Raw genomic sequence first — 21916 nt, forward strand, 5'->3', positions numbered from 1 at the left:
CAGGCTGCCCTGAAGTCTGGCAGCTCGGTGATGCATTGCGGTCGTGGCTCGCCTTCCCAAATGTAGGCCACGCATCCCGAGTTTTCACAGCAGCAGCAGTTCTCGTCCTCGTTTGGCATTAGTTCGCACCGATTGCATGTGCACCAGGTGGAAACACCGTCCATGCGACTCGGTCCAGGCTCTTCAGCTGTTGAATCGTCCTCCCAACTGCCGTCCGAAGACCCATCGTTTTCGCGTGTTTCCCTTTCCAGTAGTTCCTCCTCAGTATACTCGGGCTCGTACATGTAGGGCATTATTGTAGCCATTGTGTGTTAAACAAACTAAAATAATTTATAGCGGTGGTACTGGTATCTGTTCACACAGGCTACAAGCAACGAAGGTAGCTGACCAGAGCACAGAAACGAGTCACAGAATACTCAAAGTAACACAGAGAGAGGAATGGAATCGAAAATCTGCTGCTGTGTGTTGTGAAACGGTCTGTTTATACGTATTGAGGAAAGAGGCGTCCTGCCATTTCCATGGCGACACGTCATTAGCTGAAGCGCAGCAAATGTTGACACGAGACGTGCTTTGGCGTTGTGAAATGGGCGGTACGCGTCTGCTGATGACAGGCTCAGGGGCGGGGGATATGATTTAGTGCAGCAAAAGCAGGTCAGTCAGGGCGATGGGGCAAGTGATAGGATTATCACAAAATGGCAGCGCCCTGATGCCTGTTTTCGCGTGCGTTTAATGGCCGAAAACTCGGGTAAGGTCCATAGGAAATTTTTCTTAAATCAGGTGACTTAGGCTCAAAAACACATGGCCGACCCGTAGGGACAATACAACATTTTGACCGAACCATTCCTTTAAATGCATGAACGAGTGCCCCTGCACTGAATGTACCTTTGAGCAAAAGGCTCCACCACTTCTTAGGGACTGGACTACCTATTAGTTAGAGTTTGAATTGTTGAAGGACAGCCTGAAGTATATTTGCACTGTATGACCACTTTCTGTTGCAGTTTGTGGATCTCTAGTGTGTAATATTCCTTTAGGCCAATAGTTAATGTATGTATGTTTCCTAGTTAGTGTTGTGTTGGTGTTGAAATGTATCTTCATGTCGAAATTGGAACATCGCATTGGAATATGTATTGTCCCAGAATGGGATAGAATGTTATGTTCCAGATTACGACGGTTGGTGATCTGACTTAGAGTGGATGAGTTGGGGCCCTTTTTACTACTATGTTACTTGCGAAATTAACACATATTAGCTCACTGGAAAGTGTGTGTGCCATCTTTACATTGGTGACAAGTATCTGGCTCAGCAGACCCCACGCCATCCACCCCTTTGCTGCTAAGTGTTCACCAACTGCCTCGAATGGCCAGACGTGAACAAATAAGTAGCAAAGCGATACAGAGAAGAAAGCACCGGCGTGCCGGTCTCCGGAAAAAAGATAGGCTCATCCGGGGTCAGCTGAAAAAGGCAGTGAGTGAAAACGGGGCACGCACTCACAGGATACCCAGTGGTGCGCCATAGCGAAGGGGGAGAGCAGGAAAGGAAAGTCCAATCACTGCTTCGATAGCAATGCTGCCACGCCCATAGCAACAAAACGTTGTGAAACTAAAAGCCTCAGTCTGCATATGCTGGTTCAATGCGCCCACAGCAACGAGGCATTGTGAAACTGAAGGATCCAGTGGGCCTCATTACAACCCGTCGGCGCCGTTAACCCTTAACGCCTGATTACCATTTTAACGCCTGCTTTTAGCAGGCGTTAAAATGCAAGGCGCTAACCCGCCTTGGTGCTAATTACGGCACCGTAATTTACGGTGCCGTAATTAGCACCTTCCCCACTCCCGTTATGCCCTATGGGGCAAAAATGGGAATGGGGAAGGGTAAATGGGGAATGGGGATTTACCGCCCCACTCACCTTGGAATGGGGCGGTAAATCCGCCATCCACCATGGTGTAAACAGAGTAGGGAACCTACCGCCTGGGTTGTAATGAGGCCCAGTGGGTGTACTAGCGTCCATAGTAACGAAGGCTGCAGTCGCCATAAAAGCGAGTCCAACGGACTCATAACAGCAAGGCGTTGCTAAGGAAAACTGAACCCTCAGTGTGAAGCCCACGCACAACTAGGCCCCAAGGGGAGGGGCACGCGTTCAGCAGTAGTAACATTCTGAGTAAACAAGAAGGAAGTTTCAGTGCGGTGTGTCATCTAACAGGGCTGTGTAGCACATGAGGTGAATCGAGGAGAAACAAAGACTGAGCCCCCATAGGAGAGTGGGAAAACCTCAGTACTATGTGAGTGACAATTTATGGACTGGTGAATATCAGGAGAGGGGGGAGCAGAGTAAATCTGTGTGTGCAATATGCAACTGTAATGGACACATGCAGTTCATGAAAAGGGAGAGCATTGTGATACTGCTGTGAGAATGTTTTCTCTTCACTAAAAACATTAAACTGTACCAGAAGACTCTTAGCTACAAAGACAGTCCAGGGCCAGTGAGGATTAAGTGGGGAGCCTGGACGAAAGGGTTCATCCACTAAATGAAAGCTGCGTGCAGTAACACCATATCCGCTGAACGCAAGGTGTCACTTTTGATGCACTTCTTGGGCTATGAAGGCCAACGGATCTATGAAACCCTACCAGAAGTGTCAGACTTGGATCAGAAAAGTGGGGTCAATGAATTTCATATGACCCTCCAGAAACCTGACCGCCATTTCGATATCAAAGCCAGTACTGTCCTAGAGAGATATATTTTTGGTATAAGGGAGCAACATGAAGGAGAGTCTGTGGAGGAGTACATAACAGCTTTACGTCATCTCGCTATTAATGGCAAGTTTGGAGAAAAATTAGATGAGCACATAAGAGATCAATTCAGGGTCCACTGTTCCAATGACAAGATAAGGGAGGAACTATGGCTGAAGGATGAACCAAACCTGGATGAGGTGTTAGCGATAGCGAAGGGAGTCAAACATACCATGGCTTGTGTTGTAAAGCTGGGGAAGAAGGAAAAGAAAGTGGCGTCCAGTGAGATATTGAGAGTGGGTGACTCTGGAAAAGGGCATAGGAAAGTGAAGAAGAAGGGGAGCAGAACCAATAACCAAAAGGGGCCTGAGGGATGGATGTCCGGAACGATAAAACGAGAGTGCCTAAAATTGATGAAAAGTTGTGTTTTAGGTGTGCACGTGCAAACCACTTTGCTAGTTGCCCGGTTTGCACAGGGAGGAGAGGAACTTATAATCAGTGTAAGAGGTGGGGTCACTACGCAAATTGCTGCACAAATTACTCTCTTGGTAATGGGAGAAAGGTATTTTATGTAAGTGAGGTGTATAGGAGGAGCCAAGTACCTCTACTGGAAGTCCCGCCCCCATTCTGCATATATGTTGGCAGCCGGAAATTGCGACATGCCAATGCCAGTAATGGTACCTATACCGCAAAGAGTCCTCGAAGCAAGGTATCCATTAAGAAAACCCTATATGTATCCACAAAGAAATTATGGTCTTCTGAAGGAAGTTCCAGAAGAAGTGTGAAGATGAATGAAAGAGAAGACTGGTGATATCACATGAATCTGAAATGACGCACCCCACGTGCGGAGAAGCACTGAAGAAAATGCAAAGCCAGAATTGTACAGATCCAGCAACGCAAGTAGACGAAGTAATCATAAGGCTGGCTATAGGTAGTGAACAGGTAGTGAACAGACTGCAGGCAGTGCCGTATATATATATATATATATATATATAATCTAGATGTTCCTCGATGTATTTGAGCAAACTTGGACCCCGTGAAAAAAGGGCTGAAAATGTGGTGCCGCAGAATAAAACAGCTGATGTTGAAGGAAGATTCAAGAATGCTTGCCTGGTCCAGTGTCAAGAGTCAGGCCACCAAAAGCCTGGTTATCTACTCGAGAAGATAAAATGAACGTGAGAAGCGAGCCGAGCTCCCGTTTGAGGTGTAATGGAAAAACACTAGAAGTGCCAGGTTTTCTACCTTTAATAGTATTAAATGCAACGGAGGAGCTCAAAACGTGGTCTCCAGTCACATGGTCAGACGAAAATAGACTTTGGGGCGAGCTACACCGAGACCAGAAGATAAGGTCATGCTCCTACTTTCTTTTATTCCCAGAGATGAGAGGCTATTTCAAGGCTGAATTCAAAGCCTAATTGACTGGCAGACAGCAGGAGTGATGATGAATGTTGGGCTAATTGGGTGGGGAGGCATGACCAGGCCAACAATCCAGCACCTGGGGTACCAGCAAGCGTGCTGCTAGCGAGTGGAATATTGCAGAAGGGTACAAATGTGCCAACCAATTATAGTGGGCCACCTAGCAAGGAGCCCTATAGTTTGAGAAGCCAATAGAACTTTGTGTATTTTCATGTATTTTCATGACACGAAAGATAACTTGCAATTGGGGTGGGCTTAGTTGTCCACGTGACCTTAGAGATCCAATCACGATCCCCGCCCTTATTGAAAGTATACTTAGATGTTCTCTTTAAGCCTATCACATCCCCATGTATGTTTTCTTATTTAGCCACGTAGTATGACGTCACTTATGATGAATCTTTAGTATAAAGTTGTGTTTTTTCATGAAATGTTTGAGGAACTCTTGAGAGTAAATGCTGTGCGGCATTCATTGATGCCCGTTGTACTCCATGTTTTAACAAGTGCAATTAAAACAGTGTGTTTTTGCCAAACTTCCTGAGTAGGTCTGATTATTGATGTATGAGTAAGATCTGCATCCCCATCTATCTCAGATACTGTTACCTCGTCTTAAAGTACCTCTGGGTTCAGTTGGTAGCAAAGAGAGGATGGTTACAGAACCATCGACCAGTAGGATTTTAGCATTTTCGGAACATTGGGTCCCTCTTTCACGAAATCCCTCCCGGTTTCTACAGGCGCTGGGCGGACCGAAGGTGACACTGGCTGATTGGAGGAGGAGACGATCCCGAGGGTCAGGTGCTGAAAGGCGAATGATGAGTAAATGGAGGGTACTGTCAAAATAAGGGAATGGGGATTGTGGTAAAAGAATAAAGTAAGGGGGGTGTTGCTTAATATATGACAAGGAGTGTCAGAGATATATGACGAGGAGCATCAAAAAGAGCCCAGAGTCCTAAACTCAAGGAGCTTTTAGAAGGAGTAATTTCAAAACCCAAGGGGGTACTTAGGCGGCACATACACATGCCTATTATAGGGAGTGATTCAAACTCCGGTCGTAGTGTTTTAGGGGCTAAGAGAAAAGGAGTGTCATGACAAGATATATATAAAGTCGATTAGTCTGTCTGTTTTTGTAGTTTGAAGTTGAAGAAAGGTGTCAAGGAATGACAAAAGTAAAATTGTGAGTTTAAAGAGGAAAAAGTTGTTATCTATCTTTTTAGTCATTGTCGGCGCCGACTGAATAGGTAAATTGCGGTAATTGAGAAAGTAGAGACTTTGAGAATCGAGGGTGGTGCGCGGTTATATTTGTTATTTTTCTGAAACTTATTTTGTGTAAATCAACGGTAAGTATCAACAGTCAATTGAGACTTGTCACAATGGGGGATGTTACTCCACTGATGCACCTGTGCAAAGCACTGCCAAAACACGCACCCAAGCTCAAACAGTATAGTGCAGAATGGGTCATGGGTACAGCAGATAAAATGTTCATGCCATGGCCTCAAGGGGGGTCGATTTCAAAAGTGATTTTGCAACACATGACCACATATTTGCACTCTGCGTACACAGGGAAGAAATTAGAGAAAAGGCTAGCTAGTTTAGAGCTCTGGAAAATGTACTAGGAGGAACGGGAAGATCCGCCTCCTGAGGACTTGATGCTTGATCAGTGTAGGGAGGAAGGTGTTGAGCTTTCTGCTCCCCTTGCCTCACCAGAAGTAAATGGTGATAGTGCAAAAGATGAAGGATTGTATCCATTAAGGGAACTAAAAGGATATAGTAATCCAATACATGAATGGCCTGCTTACAGCAGTGATGATAGCTCAGAAAAGGCTAAAGGAAAAGAGGAAACCTTTAAGGTCTTACAAGACAAAGAGGAGAAAAATGAATAACCAAATGTGACTCTAGATATTGAACAGGAGATTACGAGATGGATAGGAGAAAAGGATAAAACTGACAAAGTTACGCTGGTACAAAACGAATGGCTGGGTGGACAGATACTGCTCAAGTTCGATAAAGGAAGAAAGGGCAGAGGAGCAAAGGAAATATGACAACAGGCTGAGAGCGATCGAAGAATGAGACAGGCTAGAAAAGAAGAGAGAAGAGGAAGAAGTTCAGAAATTACGAGATAAAAGAATGCAAAGACGAAGTGAAGAGGAAGTGCGTAGAGCAAACGAAAGAAGGGAAGAAAAAAACAAGAAGAGGAAAGGGTTAGATGGGAAGCAAAGGGAATTATATGAAGAAATGGAGGAAAAGAGGAGGCAGAGGGAACGCGATATTGATTGCATCGAGAAAGAGCTGATTCGAACTGAGTCCAGTAATATCATGGGGTGAAAAAGAGGAGTATCTCTCGTCACAGGGAGCAATGCCAGGACCATCTAAAGTAAACCTAGATGGAAATTTTGAGATAGGAAGCATCAGAGATAGGATCCATAAAGCTTATCAGGAGATGAGGGCAAAAGGTGAATCAGGAAGCAGAGGAAAAGGAGATTGATTTATAGTTGCCCAGTCACAAGGCAAGGAAGGGAGCCCATTTAGTCTCGAGCATAGAGCCTTGTCTTTAGACAGGCTGACTTTAAATAGGGATGAAAAGGATGAAAGCCATACTAGTTGGGGACTAGATATGTCAGACGAAGACAGAGAAAACATCCGTGGGGAGGAGGGAGAATGTGCATGCACTCCAGAGGGATGTTTGCAGACAGACAAGAAAGTTAGATGGTCTGATCTAGAGCAACCTAAAGATAGAACGCCAAATCCCATTGCATACCCAGAGCCACCTAAAGGACGATTGCATAGTGAGAGGGGGGAATTGCCACCATATGTGAACAGGTTGAGGTAATTGCCAGGTAGAAGGCAATCAGGAACCATTGTCCCCACTATGGATAGGCAGACAATGGGAGCCAATTGCGGATTTGGGTTCACGCAGTTCCCCTTATTGGAGAAAGGAGGGTCCAGACCACAGTATATCCCCTGGCCCCAAATGGACAAGGATAATTTAAGATGTAAACTCCCTAGTTTAATGGCGGGTGTGGGAAAATGGATTTATGAACTAGAAAAGATGACAGGAGGAAATAGTGTGACCATAGGGGACATTAAAGGTCTCCCAGCAGCCATTCTTGGGGAAAAGGCTGATGACATTTGGACGAGAGCAGGTTACTCAAGTGTCACAGCACAGAACACAGCTCATGACGGAGCGCCATTTAATAATTGCAGAGCAGATGTTCGGAGAGCATTCAGGGTACAGTATCCTTATACGTCAGATATGGGTGCAATTATTGCATGTAAAAAGAAAGATGACGAAGACAGCTCAAAAAGTTAGTGGGAATGGAAGCGAAGTCATGGGTAGTGATACAGTTGACTATTACACATCACTGCCAATTGTTGCAAGAGAAAAATAAGAAGGAAGATGCTAGAAAACTCAAGGAAGCTAAATTAGTTCAGAAGAAATTGTCAAATGACACCATAGAAGGGGCAGTACTGACAAGCAGAGAAGGGCTGAAATTCAGCAAGCAGTGGGTATATCACAGGCAAATAGTCAACACCAAATAGATCAAGGAGGGAATGGGTTCATGCCGTGAGGCACAGGAATGGATTTCAGAGGAAGAGGTGGTTTCCAGAATAATCAGGGCGGGTTTCAAAATAACCAAGGCGGGTTTCAGAATGTACAGAATAACCAAAATGTGCAAAGAGGTTTTAATCAAGGGGGGCCAATCAGAAGAGCCCCTCCTATATGTTGGACATGTGGCATGACAGGGCACAATGCGCAAGCATGTGGGAGCCAAGGGTATGTACAGAATAGACAATTCTCAAGAGGAGGGACAGCTTATCCTCCAGCATATAGCTCACAAAATAGGGACAGGTTTGCCCAAGATCATATAGTGTATCAAGCACAAGTGCCGCAAATTCAAAAGGCATTGCAACCACAGCAAGCACAATTGAATCCGCCGCAAGGGCAGTCACAGCACGCACCCATGCAGATACAGCACAGTGCAAACACCGGACAGTTATTGAAACCTAGATTGGGGGGGTCACTGTCATCGGAGGAAGTCCTTTTACAGATATGGAAATAAGTATATACCCACAATGTATTTATTTATTTAATATACATATAACCAAATTGGTTTTGTATATAAAATATAAAACCATACAAAGTGATAGAACCATTAGTACAACAGAGACAACAATTATACAATATTACAATCTAAAAACCTCAAGTGTATAAAAACAATGTATCTGTTCCACAAGTTCCAAATTAGTGATACTATGAAAATGAATAGAGCATCAAAAGCAAGCATGTATATTTAAGACACCTTCCAACAACTGATTTAAAATATCAATACATTTCCAAAATTTAGTGACAAAATATATAAAATTAATATTGCTACCTTCCATAAAAAAACTCCACAGGTTAGAAAGATCATCCCAATTACACTGGTTATTGTATGATTTTAGAAATGGTGTGTGAATACCATTCAGACTTTCACATTCGCATAGCAGGTGCTTTAATGTTTCTAATTCAAAGTTGCCACACAGGCGACACCACCTCAGAGCACGGGGAATGCCAAAGGTTGCTCCCTTTATCGCCCAGCTTTCACTACAATCAAATTTTTCATTAAAAGATGCTGGCGTATGATCTTAGGTGAGGTGGAATGCCTGAATATATGCTGGAACAGAAACCTGTTCCATGCGATACTGCATGTACATACCATTATTACTAAGAGTGGAAAGTTTTACAATGTTTACTTCAGTACTGAGATCAACCAAGTTTCAAAACTTAGACCAGATGTGGTGGCATTACTAAGAATACATTTACCACTCCAAGTCGTGTAGAATGCCAATATTTTACCAGGAGGGCCTTCAAACAATTTTCAACATTTTTAAATACGGCCATAAACTGGACATCAATTATATGATTATCCAAAGATAACAGTTTTTCATAACACATAGTAGACCTGAAGTTCACATCTGTAGCAATGCTATTTATATCAAATTCAAGCAATATATACTGAATAGATATACACTGTGGAAGGCGCAACAATTTGCAAAGTATAATGGCTTCAAACCTTTGTAATTTGGACATATAGAGGGTAATTCATAGAATTTGGCGCACAAGTGGCGCAGGCAGCTGGTGCACAGTGTGCGCGTGCGGCAGTCTGCGCCAGCCGCGTGCGCCAAAACCCATGTCAGCGCACAGCGTATTCATGGATTCTAACATCCAAAACCAGCCGTGGCGCAGAGTGCCGCAGCGACCCTGCTGCAGCGCCAGTTACGCCCCCGCCCCGTGCGCCATGAACAGCGCACAAATCCAGTACTTGGCGCAAAGGCCAGTGGACCAGCATACAGCCCCCCAACAATGAACACACGTGTAAAACACCCTGCGCACCCCTCAGAATACACATCCCCCTCTCGCACTAGCAAAATTGCATGTAAAACTCCCTGCGCACCCCTCAGAATACACATACCCCCCTTGCGCTAGCGAAATCGCATGTAAAACTCCACCCTGTGGTGTGGGCAGCTAGTGGGGCATGCACTGGGGTGATGGGCTGCCTGTGGGGAATGTTGAGGGTGGATGGGGTGCATGCGTGTAATCCTGGGGTGCGCGCAGAGTTCCACACGCGATTTCGCTATCTGAGCAGGGTACATGTATTCTGAGGGGTGTGCGGGGAGTTCCACACGCGATTTCGCTGTCTGAGCGGGTTATGTGTATTCTGAGGGGTGCGCGGGGAGTATCACACACGATTTTGCTTGGAGATCAGGGTACGTGTATTCTGAGGGGTGCGCTGGGATTTTCACATGCGATTTCGCTTGGAGAGCGGGGTACATGTATTCTGAGGGTTGCGTGGGGAGTTTCACACGCGATTTCGTTTGGAGAGTGGGGTACGTGTATTCTGAGGGGTGCGCGGGGAGTTTCACACCAAATTCGCTGGCTGAGCGGGGTATGTGTATTCTGAGGGGTGCGCTGGGAGTTTCACACGCGAATCTGCTGGCTTAGCGGGGTACGTGTATTCTGAGGGGTGCGCAGGGAGTTTCACATGTGATTTCTCTTGGAGAGAGGGGTACGTGTATTCTGAGGGGTGCGCGGGGAGTACCACACGTGTATTGGCAGTGTGGATCCTCCCAGGTGTGCCCTCTACCCCCTCCCCAGGCCCTGCAGGCAGGCCACACCAAAGGGGACTGCCCTGCACCCCTGGCCATGTCCCGCAGGTAGCCCATCCACCCTGGCCATGACCCGCAGGAAGCCCATCCACCCTGGGCATGCCCCCCAGCCAGCCCACATGTCACCATGCACTAGTGAGCACTGACACATGTCCCCCTGCACCCCCACCCACCCAGCATTGACGGGCACCTGCCAGCAGGCCCCGACTCATGTCCCTCTGCACCCCTACCCACCCAGCATTGACGGGCACCTGCCAGCAGGCCCCGACTCATGTCCCCCTGGACCCCCACCCACCCAGCATTGACGGGCACCTGCCAGCAGGCCCCGACTCATGTCCCTCTGCACCCCCACCCACCCAGCATTGACGGGCACCTGCCAGCAGGCCCCGACTCATGTCCCCCTGCACCCCCACCCACCCAGCATTGACGGGCACCTGCCAGCAGGCCCCGACTCATGTCCCCCTGCACCCCCACCCACCCAGCATTGACGGGCACCTGCCAGCAGGCCCCGACTCATGTCCCTCTGCACCCCTACCCACCCAGCATTGACGGGCACCTGCCAGCAGGCCCCGACTCATGTCCCCCTGCACCCCCACCCACCCAGCATTGACGGGCACCTGCCAGCAGGCCCCGACTCATGTCCCCCTGCACCCCCACCCACCCAGCATTGACGGGCACCTGCCAGCAGGCCCCGACTCATGTCCCCCTGCACCCCCACCCACCCAGCATTGACGGGCACCTGCCAGCAGGCCCCGACTCATGTCCCCCCAACACGTCATCAAGATCCACAATCATGGGCCTTATGTCCACCAAAATCCCACTGCATGCCACCTGCCTCTAAAGACCCAATCAAGTATTCCATCCACCCCAGATAGAAATGCCAATTACATGACACAACCCAAATGCCAAGTATGTACATCAACACATGTCCGTCACACACACACAATGGGTGCCAGTGATTGCGAAAACCCACATTGTGACATGCATGAAACCAATGAGAGAATACCACACATCGAAGTAATAAACCAAAATGTATTATACATAAAATGAAGGTAATGAAATGAAAACATAGAAAATTTCAAACAAGAAATGAAATGCAGCATGTCCCAAACAGAAAAAAATGAACAAAGTCTCAATCCAAAATAATCCAACTGAAATTTTGTCCAAAGTCTCCGGCCACCAAAGCAAATCCAAAGGAAATGAAAATAGTAAGATCCATTGCTCCATGGTGAGAAAAAAATAAAAAATAAGATAAATCCACTGTTCAACTATGTACAACGAAGAAATTCAGTGTCCATGAGCCCAACAAATGAAATGAAACCTATAAAAAAAGAATACCTAAAAAAAAAGGTGGGGCAATAGTCCAAGTGCCCCAAATCAATGCAAAACAAGTCCTACGGCTCACTTTTCGATTTCCCGGGCCAGGGCATCATCAAACTACTGGTCTATGTCCTGGAGGCGGGCCTGTTCCATGGCCCGAGGTTTTGCAGGGACGATGCCATGTTCACCTCCAACTCCCTTCGAATTGCTTCGAGGCCCGCCTCAGCGCCCTGCGCATGGAGTTCTCCACCCTGACCATTGTGAGCCGTGCCTCTTCCACCCGCCGCCGCTCCGCATCTATCCGCTGGCCCAACCACTGCCACACGGAAGACACTCCCAATCCAGGGTCCTCCTGCCCTCCGACTGATGCCTGCCCCTCTGATGTTGTTAGCCCCGAGCCATCATCGCTCCCACCTTGAGCCTGCTGCTGCCGTGCATGTGCCCTGGCTGTTGTTGCCTGCACGTCATCCTCCCACTGGGGTCCAGTTGTTGGGGTTGCCACCCCTGCTGGACCTCCGACTCCCGACTGTGGCAGGGATGTGTACTCCACCAGCCTGGCCGCTGGGTCAGGGGCAGCTCCACAGGGCGCCCAGGTGACACTTGGGCAGGAAGATGGCACGGAGGACGACTGACACATAGGGGGTTCAGTTGAGGAGGGGGTCAGTAGAAGCTCCAGCACACGGAGGAACCCAGCACTGGTGACCCCACCTAGTAGGTTGACGTGGTCTTCGAGACATTCAAAATGACATGCAGAGTCCTCACGAGAACCCCGCACGTCATCCCGAATGTCACGAACACGCAACGCCACCCCACCGAGGACAGGCTCAAGCCGGTCCCGGATTGCCATGTCTGCAGGGAGAGGAAGGCCAGTTGTTGTATGGCTATCCCCTCCCTGAAAACGGGTCTGGACGAAGGCATCCCTGCTAGTGGGGGATGATGCAGTCACAAGATCGGGGACAGGATTACACACAGGCACCTCTGCGGCGGCCTGTGCTGCCTCCTGTCCCTGCCCCTGGACTGCACCACTGGCACCAGTGGAATGCCACCCCTCCAGGCCCCGTGTGTGTGACTTCCACTGCCTCCTCCTCAACCAAACCCCCCCACCAACCTGGATGACTCCGTGCCATCTTTCTCCATGGGCCCCTGTCGGGTCTCAGCTGCCCCTTCTGCTGCCGAGGAGTCCACCTCCGACCTCTGCCTCTTGGACCTACCCCCGGCAGCGGCGGCCGCAGAGGTGGCACCAGACTCCTCACTCTCCGACCAGATGACAACCTGGGAGGGGAGCTGGGCCTTGCCTCTCCGGCTAGCGGTGGGATCCACAGCACCGTCTCCGCCCTCTTCATCAGTTGACGCTGCAGACAGGGAGAGACAGAACACAGGCATCAGGGCTCTGTACAATGGTATGATACACATATGACAGTTACACATGAGTGGCAGTTCCAAAATGCACACATGCCATCACACTCCCCAACCCACATATCATTTGAACACACACACATGCACAATTTAACAGGAATCATGCAGCAGGCAGCATCATCCATACACATACAGCAGCATGTACATCCGCAGGTCAGCCTCAAGTCACATGCAACATGGGGACTGCCAAACACATGCACACACGTCACCAGACATAAATGCATCTGTACAACTCCACCACCTGTCACAGGAAAATCATCGCCATCCATGTCACATCTGCAAATTACTCCCCTACATGTGGGTGTCTCATGCATCCATGGTGTATCACAGTTGCACATTGCGCAAATACACACACATGCGCCTGTGCATGTTGCAGATACATGTAGGTGGAACCAGCATCCTTGTGTGACACCACAACCATGGCACAGTACATATACCGAAATTCAACGTGAGCACCCACCCATGCATTTGGCCGGCATGCATTTCAACACATACACCATTGATGCGTCTCACACATGACATGACTCACATGCAGCAGGCTCATTTCCCTGTACATACGCATTCACACATGGCCCTACAAACACATTTGTTCAACATGCACACTCCTGGCACACCTCTACACGCACAGTGTCCAATCAGTACGCATGTACACTTACCGCTCGACTCCGGCCCGGACTGCCTCTCAAGGACCTGGATGTGGAGCGCTGGGCGTATACGTTCCAGGACCCTCATCTGGATGTCGGTTAGGCGGACCCGGCACCCCTCAGCATCCGCTGCCTTCAAGAGGTGCCGGGCCTTACTGAGGGTCCTGAACCTGAAGTCCTCCCAGCGCTTCCGGACATGTTGAATGTCGCGGGCTACCACCTCCTCCACGTTGATGGCAGCCACAATGTCCATCCAGATCCTCTTCCGTCCTTCATTGTCGGCGCGTGAACTTCCAAAGAGGGCATCATACTGCCCCAGGACTTGCTCCACCAGGATACCAACCTCTTTGGCACTGAAGCTGGTAGCCCTCTGGCTGGGGGTTGCCAGTGGTGTCCGATGGTGTTTGCCCCGACATGGCAACCCCCAAGGCAGGTGTGGGTGGGCAACTGGGTCCTGCGGCTGGGCTCTGGAGCGATGGTACTCCAGTCAGGAGTCTTCAGTTCTAGCAGGGGTGGTCACAGCAACTGTACCCCTGCAGATGGCTGCTGTGCAGGCACCAAATAGCAGGGCACGTGGCCAGCAGGCAGGCAGCAGCAGATGGCAGGTGGGAACGTACTCGGGGCTCTGGGGGGCAGGAAAATGGCCTTTTTGGCAGGAGCGTGGTCTTCCGTGTGTTGTCGCGTGGCCAGCTTGATACGGAGTGATTTGGCACGTGAAAAAAGTGCACGTCAGTGTGTAATTCCAGGAAAGGCCCTTAGCGCGTAAGCGCTTCTGTGACAGTACACGCGCGGGCGTTTCCCTCATGATGCGTGCATAGTGATTCAGCATGTGAAAAAACAGCACATCCGTGTATTAATGCATGTAATCCGAGGAAAGGGCCTAAGCGCGTAAGTGACGTGACGCTTGCGGGCGTTTCCCTCAGCACGGGTTAAAGGTGAGCGGGGCCAGCAGTTTGCTGTACATGCCTTTCATGGAGACCGACGTGTGTGTTGCTACTTCGTGTTGTTTCGCGCACCATCACAACGTCACAGCGGATCAAGGACGTATCTCTTCTTTTGGCAGGGGTATTGGCTACGCGTGTTTTTCATTATCACGCTAGTCTGACGGTGAGTCGCGCACGCTATTTTTCCTACTGCGGGTGCACCTGTGTATCGCGTACCCGTTTTCGAGGTCATAGTAGCCTGCGTGTCCCATGTGTACATGTTTTTCGTGTCCCTGGGTGACACCGCGTACTGCGGGAGGTTAATTCCACACATGTGGGTTACCAGGGTTGCGTGCACGGTTTTACTGCAGTTTTGGGGTGCCTGAGCGTTGCGTGACCTGTCACTTCATCACCGGGGTCACATACAGCCTTGCAGGTTCAGGGGTGCTTTTAACATCTTGTACCCCACCTTCACCCCATTTGCCCAGGACAATTGTCGTGTACACCTCCCATTGGCACTTCTCCATCTGTGCCGGTTGGGTGGCCACCAAAGGTGAGGGGCGCCTCAGCTGGGCGTAATCCTCGTGGCGGGTATGGTTAGGGACGTGGCTGGGGTGACCTGGGAGTAGGGGGACTCCAGGGTGTCCAGGGTGGCCGCAGAGGGGGAAGAGGCAGGGGTGCACCACTATGGCACGATGTTGTGCCATGTGTTGGTGCAGTCATGCCACCAGCCCCTGTGGTTCCGGGAGATGCAGCTTCTGCATCTGGCACTACCGCCGGCAGTCCATTTCATCGAATGCCACGGCCCAAGGGTAGTGGTATCTGCAGGTGCAGCTGAGGACACCACCACCCAGGCTCAGGGTCTGCCAGCGCGGGCTGCGTTGGCACTTGAAGAGTCCATGGAAGATTTCCAGCAGGTCAGGAGGAAAAGATGCAGGAGGAGGTGCATGAAGGGCTGCCCTGACCGAGACACGTGTCCCTGGGCAGTAATGTCATCTGCTGCCCCGACCAGCCCGGTGTTGGCAAGTGCAGGGGCAGATGCAACCAACAACAAGCTGGTTGTGAGTCTAACAACTAGGACAGTCGCGGTCAATGCCCCTGCCACAGCGGATGTTGCTTCGCAGGGTCCATTCCAGGGCACCCAGCAGCCACTGACGCAAGTCAGGCCTTCGGTCGTCCTTCCACCTGCCACTCCCTTGGTTCAATCCACCGGTGCCACTGGCCATACTGATCAGGGCGGCATTTGCCAGCCAGGTTCCGCGCCACTATCCAAGAGGAGGAAGGTTGCACCTGCAGCACAGGCTGGGACCCCACACACAGCCACAACCTCCTGCATGTCAAGGAAGAAGCCTTTCTGTGCGCAGGAACTGGACTTCCTCGTGGACTACGTGCGGGACCACAACCGTGACATGTTAGTGGGGCCTAATTGTCAAAATACAGCTGCCCATCAGGATACCCACTGGAAGCAAGTTGCGGAACATGTGAGTGCATTCGGCCTTGAGGTGCGCAGGGCGCAAGAGTGCAAAAAGCATTGGAATGACCTCAAACGCAGCGCTAAGGCAAAGCGTGCCTCAAATTACAACATGACTCTGGTGACTGGCAGTGGGCCGGCACCTGAGGAGGAAGACCTCACTCTGCACGAGTCACTCGTTGCGGAGTTCATACCACCTGAATTGGTCAAAGGAGTGGGAGAGTTGCAGGACTTTGATGCCCAGTCCAGTGAGTGTTGCTGCGTGTTTGTCGGCCATGTGTGTTTTACTTGTGTAATGTGCTGTGCATGACTGCCACTACATGTCATATGCACATGGTTCAGATGTGCAAGTAATGCAATGCTTCACTGAGGCATTGCTGCTCTGCAGGATGGTGGACATGTGGAGCAGACGGGGACTGTCCTCATCACCACACTTGCACCCTACTCACATGCTGGTCACCTCGATGCCCCTCCGGTCCATGTACCAGCTCACTAGTCCTTCTGCATGTAGCCTGGGGTGTCCTTCCTCTCTGCACTGGGACTATGTCATGGCATGACTGAGGTGCATGTGTCCTCTGCATCCATGCGGGTACTCCACATAGGCATGCTCCCTTGCCCCTCCACCCCCCCTGGACCCCAATTTCACCTTTGCACTGGTGTGCATCATTTTGCCATAATGCAATGGCCTGTTCATGCCTCCTGTGTACATGCTAACTTCCACTAGCCAACCTGCCAGACACATGCAGTGGGGTACATCCTTTGTCCTTGATGCAGGGTGTCTCACTTGGACTGTGCATATGGCAGATGCTCCGCAGGGACATGAGTGCCCATTCATGCTCCATGTGCATTCCATGCATGCCCCTATGTGTCTTTGAGTAGTCATTGATCATTGTAGTACGTGTCCAGGGTGACCTACATTTCATGGTATTTCATCAGCCTTCCCATGCCCACTGTGGCTCAGACCTGCGTCCCACACATGTTTAGGGTGTGACAGTCTGTGTGGCTCACAGGCCTCACCTTGTTTCGGGCCCACTGACTCTGTCCAACTGGTGTAGTGTCTTCTGCACACATAGGTGTACTACTGAGGGTTCATCATGTGTCCTGCTTACTGTCCCATCATCATCTGCTGTGTTGTCAGTTCACTCAGATGATGCAATTGATGGTAGTCAACACTGTCTGCCAATACAAAGGTCTCTGGTCATCCTTTTGATACCATGCAAGGCATCCCTGCATTTCCACTTAGGGGGAGGGGTGGTTTGCTTGTAGCCATGCAACCCATTGCATGCACATTGCTCATGATGCCTGAACTTGACCTTGCACTGCCTTCACGTTTTCTGATACGCATAATGAAGTACTTGTACATGTAGATAGTGAGTAACGTTCACATGTTCTGCACTGCATCGAGCCACTTCTGAGCCGTATAACACCCTTCTACGTGCCTAATCACTGAAGCAATGTCAAGTTGACCCGGCATGCATGGCAGGTTCTCTTTTGTGTGTGTCATGTCTGCTTCATGTGTTCGCTGTCTGTGTGATGTCTATATGTGTGTGTGTTGTGTGCTTCTAACATGTGTAGTAATCTTTTTTTCTCTCTACTTTTCAGATGATGACGCAATGGAGCCAGAGGATTGTGTTGTCATGCCAGGCACAGGGTTGCTATCACTACAGCAACCCGGCACAAGTGGGGGTCATGGGGTAGTAGACCACGAGAACACACATGTGCTACATACCATCTTGCCTTTGACTGGCAATGAGTCCAGCCCAGATGACCACTCTGACATCCATGTCGAGTTGGATGTGCATCAGGTCCATACGTCAGGGGTGAGTGATTCTGATGTGGACACTCCTCTGTCTGCGACACCTGCTCTGAGGGGTCAGACAGTGGTGGGACCTCCGCCTGTGGTGGATTGGGACGCAGGGTCACCCTCCACACCAGCCGCTGATGGGCCTGGGCCATCACGTCGACGGGGGCATGTAGTCGTGCAGCCGCGGACGGTGCCAATCCAGCGAGGACGGCCGGTCCTTGGGTCCCGCAGGTGTCAAGCCCAGCAACACGGTGGCCGCACGCCACCGAGGTATACTGAATGGGAGCAAGACATGACTGCCAATTCAGAACGCCAGGGGGCAGCAATGTAAAACATTGCTGTGAGCATGGAGCGTGTGGCCCAATCCGTGCTCCCCCTGCTAGGCAGTTGCTTCTCCAGCAGTGGGCGGCACAGTCCACGGCCCACTTGGCCAGGCTGGCCATGGCGGCCTCAGACAGGGCACGCCAGGCTGAAATGTTGTCTTTGCGTCAAGCAATTGCTGCTCACACAGAGGCACACATGGAGGCCCTGAGGGGTGAGTATGAATCCCTCAGATCCACTCTGGGTGTCCTCTTGATGTCCCAGAGGGCGCAGTCAGAGGAGAGGTTTGAGCAGCTTGAGCGTACCAACTCGGCTGAGCTACGTGCTTGCCGGGAGGTGCATCAGTTGTCCAGCCAGGCCTTGCAGGAAGAACTCTGTGTTACACGTGTTACCTTGCAAGAGGAAGCACGCGTATCACGGGAGAATCTGCATGCAGACCTACGTGTCATCGCTGCACAGAACCAGGCTCACCTGTCCGGCAGACTTAATTAGTTAACATAGTTTAAAATTGCTTGTCTACTGTGCTTTCATGTGACGGTGTGCTTTTGAAAGCATCCACTGTCTGTTCCAGCTGGGCCCTTCAAGCTTGTCTCGTGTATGTGTTTGCAGCTTGGGGTCCTGACTCACATAGGCCACTCCTGCTTCCCTCATCCATGGGCTTGCAAGGATGGTTCGGTGTTACAGTCAATTTCACAAGGGCTTTGGACTGTCATATCTGTGGCCTGTCTGCTGCTGTACTACTTGTGTTAACACCCCTAGTGGGGATTGTAGGAGTCTTATCAACGGCATTTCAGCATTAGAAATGGGTGGTTTCATGAATCAAGTGTCCATTAATTGCTATACATTATGTTGTATGTTTATTTTCTTTACTGTACATGTGCTTGTTGCACTTCATGCTGTATAGAGTGTCCGCCAGCCTTTGCCTGTCAAAGTCACACTGATGGTGGGATGAAATCTGATGTACGTCTCTGACATGGGCCAGTCACAACCAGCATGGAGAGACACACACAGGGGACTTTCCAGCATTAATTCTGTGTTTTGTGCCCTTTCTGCAGGAGAATGAGCCTCCAGACCACCTTTGCCGGCAGACATGGGCCAGTGTACATCTGGTCACGTTCGGTGGTGCAGACATGTGCATGTATGCGCAAGCGGTGCAACAGGGCTTGTGCTCATACATCCAACAGAAGCAGATGTATCTCCAGGAACTCCAGGAAAGGTGAGCAGCACAAGGGGCACACACCACAGCCAACCTTCCACCAGGCCTTTGCACATGCATGCTAAGTAGCACCACTGACGGTGAGCTTGGACAGTTATTGGTGTTGAAGCGCACAGTACAGCTAAGATGAGCCGGTGGACACATGGCAAGTTGCTTTTCAAGTTGTCAGGGGCACCTGCAGGGGCTGTCGCACATATCCTCCAGTCCACCATGCTCCATAGAAGCAGATGTATAAGCCCAGTAGCGTTCAAAGCCAGAAAAAGAAGCTGCGCACAGAGACACCCAGCGAGGGACAGACTCGTGTGCAGTGCATATCATTTGCATGCTCAAATTGACACATGCACTACCTCTTTTATTTGGGGGATGCCAGAACACTACTTGTACTGAAGTCGTACCTCGCTATATGCGTCTAGCTGCTTACCCAGGGACCATTGTATGATGTGTGAATCTTGACACATTGGTCTTCCATTTGCCACGCGCCGACGTGCGCCTGACTTACTGCATTGACAGTGAATGGACCATCAGGGGGGGAATTTTACGTATGGGTACAAAGCAGCAGACAAGAGTGTTTGCTTGTGGAGGAGTTACTTGCTTTGGGGCATGTATGGTGTTGTGTGTGTGTTATAGACACGCACAGATTAGTAACTCTTACTATCTTTGCAGCATTGAACTGCTCCTGTTACCGGACCTGAGAGTGCGCAGTCAGGAGGCCAGCACTCACCCCAGAGATAAGTCTCTCTTTGACTTCCATTTGATTCATTTGGTACAATGTGCATGATGTACATGGTTTCTCTGATTGAGTATGTGTTATTGTGAATAGTATATTTTTGTCTTTTCCCTACTTTCCCTTGACAATCCGACTACCCTCTCCTGCTCCTCTTTCCTGTTATCCTGAATAACAATGCCTGTCCAGACAACATATCCCTGACCCTCCTTCCCCACCATGGTCTCAGAGGCCTGTGTAAGTTTGTCCTTGCAGGCGCCCAAACCACAGAGGGGGTGGTTGGTTCGTGCCAATCCTGCGCCTGGACACCGGAGCAGTGACACTACCCATCAGTTGGTGCTGCATCATTGTATATTATGTAGCAAACATGGTACACATCCTGTTGTAGCATTGTTTAAGTGTGCTAACTTGGTTGTTCCATTATTGTGCTTGTACATGTGCTTTGAAATTTACTGCTACTTCAAGTCATCTACTGGAGACTCTTCAAGTGTTTTTTGCTGCCTACAGGCTCTTTGCCTGGCTTGTGTATTTGGCTCCTTTGAGTTCTCTTCGATTTGGTATTTTTGCCAGCCAAGGTGGCCTCTGAGGGTGCTGGACACTATTTACACGCAAGGTGGAAGATGGAGACAAAGGGGTAGGGTGATCCTGTGGCCAGGTAGACTTCAAGGAAGAAGGCTACATACCCTAGACACAGTTGTTCAGTAGGTCATGGTGATATGTGGATGAGGGAGGGTGTTTGGTTGTTGGACAGTTGTCTTGGCCTACAGTGTGATGGGCACCCTGACATTGTTATTGTGGTGTCCTATGTACATGATGTGTTCTGCTGGTCAATGCCTGTTCCTGTGTTGTGTTTACCTTTCAGGTGTGAAGGGATTGGTGTGGTTTGACATGCTGGGGTGTGCACATGGGCAATGTTCACATGTGATATGTAGAGGACACTGAGGGTCACTTGATTGGACATGCATGTATGGAGTGCATGTCCCTACTGACACACATAGTCGCACTATGATCCACCACATGTACATCCACCCTTCCATGTCCACATGTGCACACAGTTTGCCTTCTGGGGACCACTGTGTCCCTGCAGCACATGATCTATGACCATTTGTGGATCCTGTACATGTGTCAATTGTTTATTTATTTGTTTATTTTGTCCTTTTCATGTGATGGTCAAGGTGTGTCTCTGACACAATGGCTGGTCACTATGCTTTGTGCTGATCAGTGTGTTGCAGGAGATGCACACAGCACACGGATTCAGGAGTAGGGATTTTGCCTTGCCCAATGTGCATGTGAACAGGCATTGATTGTTATGTTCATGCTACAACTGTTGGAATGCATTTGGGTATGACTTGTTTTGTGTGGGAGGTTGTTGGTCAGTCATTTCATCTGATTCCATGACAGGCGTCATTGTCTGAAGCCACTTTCCATTTATCACATGTCACTTTGTATATTATTGGTAATGTGTTTGGCTTTTGCTATTGCTTGCCATGTCATGATGTGTCAGACAAGGGTGATGTGGTTTAGGAGGGTTTGGATGACATACCAGGGATTGTGATGGCCTGTTTTACAGGGGTGTGTGATACAGGATGTGCTCAGTGGCACTAGGTGGATGTAGGGCCACATGGGTGCAATCTATGGCACCGAGCACTTTGGGGAAGTGTGCCACCCTGTTAAAGTCCTGGACTACGGCCTGCCTTTCTTCGGGTGTTCTGGGCATGTATATGTGCCTGCGGACTGAGGGCCGCGCAATCATGATTGCCAACACCTGGTGTAGGCAGCATGACTGCGTGGTCTG

This window comes from Ambystoma mexicanum, chromosome 2p (assembly GCF_040938575.1).
Source record: "Ambystoma mexicanum isolate Mex_15411 chromosome 2p, UKY_AmexF1_1, whole genome shotgun sequence".
In the NCBI taxonomy this organism is placed as follows: domain Eukaryota; kingdom Metazoa; phylum Chordata; class Amphibia; order Caudata; family Ambystomatidae; genus Ambystoma; species Ambystoma mexicanum.